General features: G+C 55.0%; 1 long non-coding RNA gene across 1 annotated transcript in view; it reads left to right on the top strand.

Moving 5' to 3' along the window:
• The window catches only part of LOC108449684, a 22345-nt gene extending 15993 nt beyond the window's left edge, over positions 1-6352 (top strand). The window contains exon 3 of the long non-coding RNA XR_001865943.1: positions 5971-6352. This is a non-coding gene — a long non-coding RNA (uncharacterized LOC108449684). The remainder of the gene's footprint in view (positions 1-5970) is intronic.
• Positions 6353-10406: the final 4054 nt, after the last annotated feature.

Genomic DNA, 10406 nt, shown 5'->3' with positions numbered 1-10406 from the left:
CGGACGGGGGGGCTGTGAGGGGTGGGGGTGAGAGAGAAGAGGCGTCTCGTTCGCTCAGGGCTCCCCTGCCATGTATTCCTGAGAGCAGGGCAAATAACCCGAGGAATAAACTTTACCCCCCCGAGGTCATGTCTGCCAGTCGCTGGTCAGCCCAGTGGGTGTCCAGGAGCCCCGAAGGAGCTGTTCTGAAACATCAGAACGCAAGAGAGTTCCCCTAAGCCGCACTGTTAACGTGACTGGTTTTACAGGGCCATAAAAGTGATAATGAAGCTCAGCTGATGAAGATGTGATGTTGTACAGGCTGAGTTAATTGGTTACCTGTGAGTTAATGACGTCTGCGAAGTACATGATGGCCCCCTGAACGCTGCAGTGTAGCCATGCCCTCACCCTCTGCCCAGGCAGTGACATGGATGCCCTCGGGAGAGGAGGATTTGTTTTACAGCAGGAAACATGGCAAAATGCTGAATGCCAGCCCGTGCTCACAGTGATGCCAGCTCTGTCCCTGGCAGGAGCTGGCACAGAGCAGTGGTGGGGTGGCTGTGCCCTCACGGTCAGCCTTGTCCTGGGTCCCAGCCTTTCCTGGCCCGAGCAGCACCTTTACTTCTGTGCAAGGAGTGTCCAAGTCCATGAATTAATCTGCAGTGCCCACTGCTCACACATTCCCAGCTGCTTCCCTACACAAAGCAAATGAGGGGGTGCTGGTGGGAGATGTAGTGGGACCACCAGGGCAGGGCTTTCTGGCCTGGCACTGGTGAGGATGAATGAGGGGACACTTGGCCTTCCTGCCCACCTGGGCATATCTGGTACCATCTCCAGCACCCCCAGGTCATTTTCCTCTAGGCTTATTAGCTGGAGCATGACCTGCATGTGGGTTCCCTCCTGCCCTGAGTGGCTCAGCCAAATGACTGATTGGAATCAACACCGGGATTGAGTGTGATGGCGAATCTGGGTTTGGGTCCACCCCAAGGTGGGACATGTCCAGCCCACTGTGGGACGAAGGAGCAGCTGAAACTGCAAGTCTGGGCCAGGCTGTCCCGTAGCCTCCAGGGAAAGCACTGACCTGCCCAGGAACAACTTCTCAGGCTCTAATTTGGCAACTGGGATCACACCGGATCTAAATCCAGAAGATTCGTGATTTCCTGGCTGCACTCTGATTGAGAGTCATGGGATTTAAGCACAGCAGAGCTGTGATTTGAGGTTACAAAGGGATGTGCTGTCCATTGGATATGTCCCTCACAGAGCTCATCATAGCACAGAGAACAGCCCTTGAGACATGGAGAACTGCTGCCTTTCCTGACAAGGACATCAGAAGGGATCCCTGACCCCCCTGAAAGGCTGCCACATGCCCTGCAGATATTTTGGCAATGAAATCCATCATGAAAAGAATGTCTTTTTATTTCCAAAGTTGAGGAGCGTCCTGATTGCTTTGTCTGAAATGTGCCACTGCTCTCCAAGAAATGCAGACTTGGAATTCCTGACAGCCACGACGGAGATGGGATCCACTGGCCAGCGACTGTCACCAGAGTCCCCTGTGTCCCAGTGTGCACAGCCTGCTCAAAGGGACAGCAAGTCCTTAGGACATCCAGGGAGAGAGGAGGAAAAGGGTGGAGCCATGGGTCGCATCCAAACCTCCTCTAAAGTAGGAAAGACTGTGGATCACTGCTGCTCCCTCCTGGATCTGGGTAATTACAGGCATTCCCATCTTGCAGGAGGAGATGGGGTGATGACACACGTTGAGAGCAGCCCCGACTTGTCCTGCAGCTCCACACACTGCTCCAGGCCAGCAGCAGCTCTTCAGCCAGGAAGAAAACCAGGTCAGTTTGGGAGCTGGATGAAACATCACCGAACCTGCGTCAATCCCACCTCATCCAGGATGTAGAAAAACCTCAGATCCATCCTCAAACAATTCCCTGCACCCAAACCCACCAGACTGCATCACTGCCTGAGCCAGAGGTGCCCAAGAATCCAAAGTATGTGGGGCAGATCTGAGCGGGGAAGGGAGAGCCGGGAGCCCCTGGTAGAGCCTGGGCACACCGTCCCCCACAGTTTGAATCCAGCCGCGTTCCAACAGCAGGGCTTTGTGACAGATACCTGAACACCAGAGACTTCCCTGGCCCCAGCTGGCTTCACCCACCGTCCAAATTCCTCTCCAGGTGCTGAATCCCACTCCTCTGCAGCAAAGGGAAGCACAGCTCAGAGCGTGGGAGCTGGCTGGCCAATCCTCTTGGAAAACCATGATCCACCCCAGCTTGGTTTGCCCAAATAATCTCCCTGTTCCTGCTACCACCCACCCCTGCGTGGGACCTGGGAAGGGACATCAAGGAGGGGGATGATTTAAAGTGATTGCAAAATGATGGTGAAAGAGCAGAAGCACACAATGAAGCCTTGCTGCAGGCAACAGCACCCCAACCTGTCACTGCAGGGACAGTCCCCTCCTGCCACCATCCTTTGGCTGCAGCCTTGCATTGTGCTCTGCTGGGAACATGGAGCTGGCACCACACCAAGCCCTGGAGGAATCTGCAGGGCCAACTGATCCCTGACCACATCCTGCCTGCAGCTTTGGCTGCTGTTCCCTCATTCCCATGTCATGCTGTCAGTGGGATGACTGCATCCATATCCTGAACAGGTGGGAAGGAGTTTGCACTGCCCTGTCCCCCAGAGCCTGTCAGAAAGGCCCAAGCAGGGCACAGAGAAACCAGGGAGTCCCTGCAGTACAGAGTTTGCTGAAGGGATGAGTGTAGTGGGGTTGGTGTAAGCTCTGAGCTAAAGGACCCAATAAGGAAAACAGGAGGGCTGGAGGTGCTGGGCTGGCTCTGAGAGCACCAGGCTGGAGCTGGGTGGCAGGAGCTGGAGTGCAGAGGGACACAGAGCTGTGGGCAGCTGTGGCACAGGAAAATGTCCTTGGGGCTGTTAGGCCACTGAGACCAAAGTGTGTGAGTTTGGTCCTAATCTGTCTGTTGAGGCCAAGCCTCAAATCCTGTGTCCAGTTCTGGGACCCTCCTGACAAGGGACCTGGAGGGGCTGGAGCGTGTCCAGGGAAGGGAACGGAGCTGGGAAGGGGCTGGAGCCCCAGGAGCGGCTGAGGGAGCTGGGAAAGGGGCTCAGCCTGGAGCAAAGGAGGCTCAGGGGGGACCTTGTGGCTCTGCACAAGTCCCTGACAGGAGGGGGCAGCCGGGGGGGTCGGGCTCTGCTGGCAGGGAACAGGGACAGGAGGAGAGGGAACGGTCTCAGGCTGGGCTGGGGAGGGTCTGGTTGGACATTGGGAACGTTTCCTCATGGAAAGGGTGGTCAGGCATAGGAAAGGGCTGCCCAGGGCAGTGCTGGAGTCCCCATCCCTGGAGGGATTTAACAGCCACGTGGATGTGGCACTTGGGGACAGGGGTCAGTGGTGGCCCTGGCAGTGCTGGGGAATGGTTGGACTTGAGGATCTCAGAGGGCTTTTCCAAATTTAATGGTTCTGTGATTCCATGAGCAGGAAGTCACAACCTCCATCTCCTAGGCAAAAGCCCGCTGCTTCCTGGCTCTGCCGAGTGGGAACACACGGGGCTCGATCAGCACCAACACCCGGCCCTGCAGAGCCGGGCCCGGGGTGTGCCAACACCCACAGCCTGCCCTGGGGAACGGTCCAGCTCCAGCAGCTCCAGGGGCTTCAAGGCCACAAGGCTGGGGAGGCAGCAAGGAGATGGTGAAAGGCATCACCCAGGCTTGGGGCTCTTCATCCCAGGGGTGCTGCTGCGTGCCAGGGCTGACTGCCATGGGAATGCTGGGATCAAGGACAGCACCAAGCTGGGGGACCGGAGAAACTGGTGACAGGCTTCTCCCAGCACGGGGAGCACGGGGAGGGGCTCAGAGGTGCTGGGCTCTGTAACCTCCACAACAGAGGAGCTCTGTTAGAGCCCTGCAGCCCCTCTGCTTCCACAGCAAGGAGGGGGACCCATCTCCTGCTCCCCCTGGGGTGCTGCTGCATGCCAGGAACCACTCAGGGAGTCCCCTGGTGTGCAGGGTGGGTCCTGCTTGGTTCTAAACCAGTCCTTTTCCCACAGCATCTTCCCACAAGGAAAACCCCAGGGGTGGCCAGCATGGGTCACCCCTGGGTGACAACCTCCAGGCTCCTCTCTGAAAACTTCTGGCATTATTTGCTTTTTGCCATTTTGTTGTTATTCATCTCAGTATATCTCTTCTTGGGTTTCAGTCACCAAGCCAGCTGGTGTAGGTGGACACCAGCCTGGCACTGGTGCCTTCATGACCAGAGATGTTCCCTGCCTGCCCTGTCCAGCAGCTGTCACAGTGAATCATGGAATGGTTTGGGTTGGAAGAGATCATCCAGTTCACCTGGTGAACAGCAAATCCCCATTTTCCTGGACAAACCCAGCAGGCAGAAACTGAGAGCAAGAAGGAAGAGTCTGTCCATGGAGAGGAAAGGATGCAGGGCAGATTTATCACAGGTGGGAGGATGAGAGACAACAAGAAGGTGCCTTAAATACTCAGGAGAAGCAAGACTTGATAGATCTGTGGTTTGAAGCCAATTCAGGTGCCAAACTCTGATTTTCCATGGAGTGTTTCTAGAGCCTTGCAGCACCTGAATTGTATCTATGGAGAGGTTAGGGGAAAGTTTGGTGTTTCTTTAAATAATAGTCTTAACAGTAAATGGAGTATTCATTGCCAAGACCTGATGGCTGCTGATTTTTGAGCACTGAGGTGTGACTTGCCTGTGCTGTCCTGGTGCCTGAGCTACACCTTTCCCATCAGTTTTGAGAATCCCCTTCAGAAATCACAGCTAAGGGGCACAGCTTGAAGGTACCAAGCATTTTTCAATTCAGTGAAGGAAACACTTGACTGAGGATGTGACAACAATCTTCCAAGGTCCAATTATTCCCTCAAGGTCACTGGGAAGCATGAAAAATAAGCAGCTTCATTTCAAGCAGACAAGGTTTATGTTATGAAATCCAACACTGTCATGGTGGCTGGAAAACCAGGACACAGTGTCATGGAATACACAGGGAAGCCACAAGGGTCATCCAGCCCAGCTCCTGGCCCTGCCCAGGACCCCCCAACAACCCCAGCCTGGGCATCCCTGGCAGCGCTGTCCAAACGCTCCTGGAGCTCTGGCAGCCTCGGGGCCGTGCCCATTCCCTGGGGAGCCTGGCCAGTGCCAAGGAAAAACTCCATCCCTTTCACATCGCTTTCCCACTGCCTCACAGGAAAGCAGTCCTTTGAAGAGGTGTTTCATTCCTGAAGCTGCGTCACTGCTCCCTCCCATCCCAGGCTCTCCAACCACCCCATTCCCGTCGATTTAAAAGGGCAGCAACACCAGAATGATCGCGCTGGTTTATTGCTGTAAAAGCAGCCTTGACTTCCTAAAGTTTCTGTGTGCTGGAAGCAGCGGCCGGAGCCGGGGCACGGCCTGCAGGAGGAGCTCTCTGGCCATGTCTCTTGGTTGCTTTTTTGTCGGCAGCTCCCGCCTGTTCCGAAGGCTTCGCTTCATCCGCAGGCAAAGGGGAGGTGGGAGCCGGCATCTTCCCATTCCTGCGATCAAACACTTCCAGGCACTTCTTAAAGTGTTCCTCTGTCTTCTTCCTCAACGCCATCTTTCTCTCCTGTTCTTTCAAAAACTGTTGCTTTAAGTGTTTGTGGAGACGATGAGTTTTCTTTTTGGCCTCATCAAAACTTTTTACCTTTGTGAGAGTAAACATGAGATCTTATTGCCACTCTTCTACCATGAAATAAAGAATTCCAAAGTGGTGCTTGTCTTCGGGAATAGACACATCCCACCAAATCCCTCACTATGCCCAAGGTGATCTCCAAGCAAAAAGCTCCAGTATGCATAATCACAGAATCATGGAATGGTTTGGGCTGGAAGGGACCTTAAAGCTCATCTTGCTTCAATCCACAGGGACACCTTCCACCTGACCAAGTTGTTCCAAGCCCCATCCAGCCTGGCCTGAAACACTGCCAGGGATCCAGGGGCAGCCACAGCTGCTCTGGGCAACCTGTGCCAGGCCCTTCCCACCCTCACGGGGAAGAATCTCTTCCCAATATCCCATCTAAACGTAATCTCTTCCAGGATATCATTGGAACAACATCTGAGTCCAGATTAAGTCCATGGCCAATGATGCCTGTAGCTTATTCCAAACCACAGGTGACTTGGAGATAGGATATGACAGCTGTGTCCTAAGGTTAGGATGGAGACACAACCATTCATGTCAGAGGTGGCCCAAATCCAACAATTGCCTTTCCCAACCATTGGAAAGAGCCTTGGCACCCCGTCCTGATCCAGCAGGCTGAAGTCCTAAAGGCCTCCTTGTGCTACAGGGGGCCATGAGCCTTGTCCTGGGGAGAGGAGACCTCACCTTCTCCTCCAGGACGTGCAGCTTATGGGCACAGGTGGAGCCACTTAAGGTGGGCAGGGGGTAGTCCAAGTCCAGGTCCCAGTCTGCAGGGCTGCTCTGGGCAAGAAAGGGCTTTGTGTCAGAGGCCCACAGACCTGCTCCCAGAGTGTGAGGGGCCCCCAGCCCTGTATGAGGATCCCCCAGCCCGGTGTGAGGGTTCCCCAGCCTGGTGTGAGGGTTCCCCAGCCCCAGGGCAGTGTGAGGGTCCCCCAGCCCTGCACCGGGGCCTGACGATCTGCTGGCTCTGGGGCGGTGCGAAGATGGTGATGCGAGGCCGTGTTCGGCCCTGCTCCTCCATGACCCTCTGTCTCTGCTGGTGGTGGTCAGTTGTCGTCATGGTGACCTTGACAGGTGGACTGTCAGATGTCACCTCCAAACTCTACCTCAGTGACACAGTGGTCCCAACAGCTGCTCCTGCCCTTCACCCACTGCACCAGCATCATCCTCGATGTCTGCCTGCAGTAGTGACCACCCTCTGTCCTGACATGGAGCACCTGCATGTCACCGTGATGGACACCCCCACCGCCTGCATCTCCAGCTGCTGGGCTCAGTGACAGCCGGGATCCACAGCGTGGGGACACACAGGGGTGAGTCAGTCCCTATGGCTGCTTGGCCTGATGGAGCACCGCTCCCTCTCCCCAGTGGGAATAGAATCATGGAATCATGGAATCATGGAATGGTTTGGGCTGAAAGGGACCTTAAAGCTCATCTTGTTCCACCCCCTGCCATGGGCAGGGACACCTCCCACTAGCCCAGGCTGCTCCAAGCCCCAATGTCCAACCTGGCCTGGAACATTGCCAGGGATGTGCAGGCAGCCACAGCTTCTCTGGGCACCCTGTGCCAGGGCCTCCCCACCCTCACAGAGAACAATTTCTTCAAAATATCCAATCAAAACGTACTCTCCTTCAGTTTGAAGCCGTTTTTCCTTGTCCTGTCCCTCCAGGTCCTTGTGCAAAGCCTCTCTTCATCTTTCTTTCTCTCTCCATCTTTCTTGCTGGCTCCCTTCAGGTACTGGAAGGCTGTAATTAGGTCACCCTAAAGCCTTCTCTTCTCCAGACTGAGCTACCCCAATTCTCTCACAGCAGAGCTGCTCCATCCCTCTGATCATCTTGGTGCCTCCTCTGGACTCTCTCCAGCAGCTCCAGGTCTTTCCTGTGCTGGGCCCCAGGGCTGGGGCAGCTCTGCAGGTGGGGTCTCACCTGAGCAGGGCAGAGGGGCAGAATTCCCCCTCCCCTGCCGCCCACACTGGGGATCAGCCCAGCACACGGTGGCTTTCTCCGAGGTCAAATCCTGCCATCCCATCATTAAGCCCAACAGCAGCTCCTGGCAGCAAGGTCAGGCCAGTGCAAAGATCAGCATCAGCAGATCCGGATGCTCAGCTCTCCGGCCGGGATGGTGGCCCATGTTGATGGAAATGAAGTAGGAGAAACACTGCTGCTCTGAGTACAAATGAGCTGTTGTGACCTCTTGGCAAGAAATCCAGGGAAAGCCAGCAGCAGTTCTTCCAGATCCATGCTGGAGCACTGAAAATAAACTCACATCTGAGGAGCTGGAACATGAAGTCTGTGCTGCTGAAAGTACAGAGGATTTGAGATAGCCCAGCAAGTAGTAAATTTTACTATCAATAAAATCAGCACAGCTTTCACATCTCATTTGTACCAGGGCCCTGACAGGGACTCCGAGATCACCACGTGCTCAGGGAGTGTTGTTTTATTCCAGCACAAACTGTGCTGCTGAGGCAGGTCAGCAACTTGCTGTGAGTCAGGAGACTTGGAATGTCACCAACACTTGTTTTTCCTAACTGGGATACAGCTATGGGATTTGAGACAGCAACTCAAAGTCCCATCATCTGCTGCCTTCCAGAGAGGGAAGGAAGAGCACAGGCTCTGGTGTCTCTGGTTGGGAGAGACCCAAAGATGTCACAACCCTTTCTCTTACCTCACCTGATTGCCACAACTGTTTTTCAGGAGATGCCTTGGGAGATCCATGGTTATTGTCCCTGCCCATGGCAGGATGTTGGAATGAGATGAACTTTAAGGTCCCTTCCAACCCAAATCATTCCATGTCTTATGATTTGAGCAAGCTGCTCCTTGCTTGTGAAGAACCCCATTCCTTGGTGGGGTCCCACAGCCCCAACAGATGTGAGGGGTTGGAGCCAGGTGGGGGTCAGGCTCTTCTCCCAGGGGACAAGAGACAGGACAAGGGAGATGGTCTCAAGTTACACCAGGGGACATTTAGGTTGGATATTAGGGGAAAATTCTTCACAGAAAGGGTGGTAAGGCATTGGAACAGGCTGCCCAGGGTGAAGTCCCCATCCCTGTAAATGTTCAAAAAGTGTGTGGATGTGGCACCTGGGGACATGGGTTAGTGCTGACCTTGGCAGTGCTGGGGCAACAGAACACTCAGTGGTCTTAGAGAGCTTTTCCAACCTTAAGCATTCCATGATTCTCTGATTCTATGACTTTAATAATGTCTTTAAGCTCCTGTGATTTAATCTTTTAGAAGCTCAGCTACTCAGCCAAGAGCCTGCTCAGTGCAGGGCAGGAGCCTGTGACACAGACAGCCAGCAGTGAAGCCAGCAGTGAAGCCACCAAATGGTTAAGGACAAAACCTGGAGGGGATTTTTGGGTGCTGGAACAGAGACTGTGGGGTTAGAACGAAGTCTGAGGGGTCATCCTGTCCATCTCTTGGCCTCCAGTCTCATTTGAGCAGCTTCAAATGTCCTCAGCTCTCTGGGCCAGGCTGTCCTACCAGGAAAAATGCAATCTTCCTACATCTACCCTAAAAAAGGCTTTGCCAAAATTCCAGCTCCATACCCGGGACAGTCCCTGACACTATTTGAGGACTGGGATGTGGTAAGTTTAAGAGCACAGCCCATGATATAATTTCCTGGCTCAGGCTGCCCAGCTTAGCAAGTGTTTGTCCCTGCTGCCTCCCGCTGCAGATCCCAAATCCCGCTGTGCCAGTGCAGTGAGCTCCCCACGGGCCCCAGGGCAACAGTTAATCCCTGTCCTGAAACAGAGATAATTTCCACCCTGTGCTCCCAGGCACACAGTAAATCCAGCCTGGATTTCTTCTCCCCTGTGTGGGCACACGCTGCTCCTGCTGCAGCGCCATCCCAGCACGCTCCATCGCCACCTTCAAGGAAAGGCTCATTTTCAGCAGCAGATCCAGGAGAAACCGGCTGGATGGATGTCATAACCACACTGTCCCATTGGACACGGGTTTATTTTTCCCACCTTGGACTTCCACGCTTCACCTGGAGCTCCTTGAGGGAGAGAGACTTTGAGCAAGGACCTGGAGTGACAGGACACAGGGAATGGCTTCCCACTGCCAGAGGGCAGGGCTGGATGGGATATTGGGAAGAAATTCACCCCTGAGAGGGTGAGGAGGCCCTGGCACAGGGTGCCCAGAGCAGCTGTGGCTGCCCCTGGATCCCTGGCAGTGTCCAAGGCCAGGTTGGATGGGGCTTGGAGCAGCCTGGGGCAGGGGGAGGTGTCCCTGCCATGGCAGGGGGTGGGATGGGATGACCTTTAAGTTCCCTTCCCACCCAAACCATCTTGTGATTCCATGATACTTTGTCAGCCAGCACATCCAAGCACGTGGAGTTGCCACCCATCCCTGCTGCTGCTCAGAGCTGTGACCCTTCCTCACAAGGGGCCATCCCTCTCCATGCCCATGTGAGGGCTGTGCCCATTGTTCCCTGCTCCAGCTGGGCTGGTCCTGCCCCGTGCCAGGGGGCTGCTCTCCAGGAAGGTCCCATCTGCTCCTCTCCCACAAAACCCCATGGCTGGGATGCCTTTTCCTCATCCAGCTTGGCCAGAGCAGCACCAGACTCAGCACATGGGCAGCTGTCCCTGTGTGGTGGGTAACCCAATCCTTCCTGGGGCCGGAGCAGAGGGATAACACCAGGCTGAGATCACGGCCTGGAATACCCAGAGAGGGTCACCACACCCAGCCACCCCTCCCACCACTGCTGGGCTTTCCATGGGCAACACAACCCCCACTCACAGCAGG

This window comes from Corvus brachyrhynchos, unplaced genomic scaffold, assembly GCF_000691975.1.
Source record: "Corvus brachyrhynchos isolate BGI_N302 unplaced genomic scaffold, ASM69197v1 scaffold19, whole genome shotgun sequence".
Taxonomy (NCBI): domain Eukaryota; kingdom Metazoa; phylum Chordata; class Aves; order Passeriformes; family Corvidae; genus Corvus; species Corvus brachyrhynchos.
This window is presented reverse-complemented; position numbering and strand designations above follow the sequence as displayed.